Source organism: Sinocyclocheilus anshuiensis, unplaced genomic scaffold (genome assembly GCF_001515605.1).
Source record: "Sinocyclocheilus anshuiensis isolate Anshui unplaced genomic scaffold, SAMN03320099.WGS_v1.1 scaffold135, whole genome shotgun sequence".
Classification (NCBI taxonomy): domain Eukaryota; kingdom Metazoa; phylum Chordata; class Actinopteri; order Cypriniformes; family Cyprinidae; genus Sinocyclocheilus; species Sinocyclocheilus anshuiensis.
Window position 1 is genome coordinate 318686 of NW_015552564.1, and position 1837 is coordinate 320522.

Genomic DNA, 1837 nt, shown 5'->3' on the forward strand with positions numbered 1-1837 from the left:
TATCCTTTGCCGGTGTCCCTGCCCGGTGGAGTCGCACGGTAGAGTCGATGGTCTTTACACTCTTTGGTCTTCACACGAGGAGGCTTTCACGCGACCTCTGTCGCGGTAAATTAAGCTTTTTTATACCCGTCTAACTAAATTAATTCAGCTGGACACACTTTCCTTATTTTTTCCACAACAAATGGCCAAGCAAGCGCAGACACTGACAAGATACACGATACAGAACGAGACCAAACGCGATATCAGCACGTCTCCACAAAGTAAACAAAACAAGCAATAACAAAACAATATATATATATATATTTTTTTGCTATTTTATTAAAGTTTTCAGAGGTACATCAATAACAATTACAATTTTAACAATATTTCAAGTGTAATTTATGAGATTTGTTGCATTTTGAACCCAATTTTTCTTTGTAAAAGGCAAAAAGTTGATCATACAGATTAAGGATTCATTAGTTCGAATAAACACTGAACCAAAAACTATCATAACATCTTAATTGATTGAGACCAAACGCGATATCAGCACGTCTCCACAAAGTAAACAAAACAAGCAATAACAAAACAATATATATATATATTTTTTTGCTATTTTATTAAAGTTTTCAGAGGTACATCAATAACAATTACAATTTTAACAATATTTCAAGTGTAATTTATGAGATTTGTTGCATTTTGAACCCAATTTTTCTTTGTAAAAGGCAAAAAGTTGATCATACAGATTAAGGATTCATTAGTTCGAATAAACACTGAACCAAAAACTATCATAACATCTTAATTGATAATTCAGTATTCTTGATTTTAGACAAAACATACCATGTTTTGGTTGTGACTGCACATTTTCGGTTGTGACAGTAATGTTTTGGTAGCAACCACATCTCCTTACAGAATTTTAACTCGCATACTAACTGAAACGTAGTAAAATTTTGTTTATTTCCCCCAAATAAAGGATTATGTGTTCCCTTTTGTCACTACCGAAACAATGATGGCATGTTTCTGTCGTGACTGTTACGGTAGTGACAATTTTAGATGCTTTTTGGCACAGTTGTATGCACATAAAAACTCCATTTTATGGAATAACACCCCTAAAAAAAAAATGATGTCACAACCGAAACTTCACCGAATATTTCGGTCGGGACTGTTTCAGTAGTGATAATTTTAGATACTTTTGAACCTAGCTCAAAGATGCTAATCAGCACATGGTTAGCTAGCCGAGTTCTGAACAGTGGTACACAAAAACTAAATGTTATCGAATAACACCCCAAAAAAAGTGTGCTTAATTGCAGAAAAAAGGTGTTTGGAAGTGACATTCCTTAAAGTTACAGACTTTTGAACACATTTATCTCAAAATGATGGGACCTATCTATGTACTTAAAATCAGTCTCAGCCAATGGACTAAAACATACACTTTTTCCATTGTGACATTTTTATTTTTACATAAAGTTTCATAATTTACAAAGAAATTGAACTTAATTTTATTTATTTGTTTAAATATATCTTTTAAAAACAATATAAATTTCATAAGTTGAAATGTAAGGGTTAAGGTTCAGGACAGCTATATATAAAACAACTCTATGTTTGTGTCCTTTTGTCACTACCGAAACAATTATGGCATGTTTCGGTCGTGACTGTTACGGTAGTGACAATTTTAGATGCTTTTTGGCACAGTTGTATGCACATAAAAACTCCATTTTATGGAATAACACCCCTAAAAAAAAAATGATGTCACAACCGAAACTTCACCGAATATTTCGGTCGGGACTGTTTCAGTAGTGATAATTTTAGATACTTTTGAACCTAGCTCAAAGATGCTAATCAGCACATGGTTAGCTAGCCG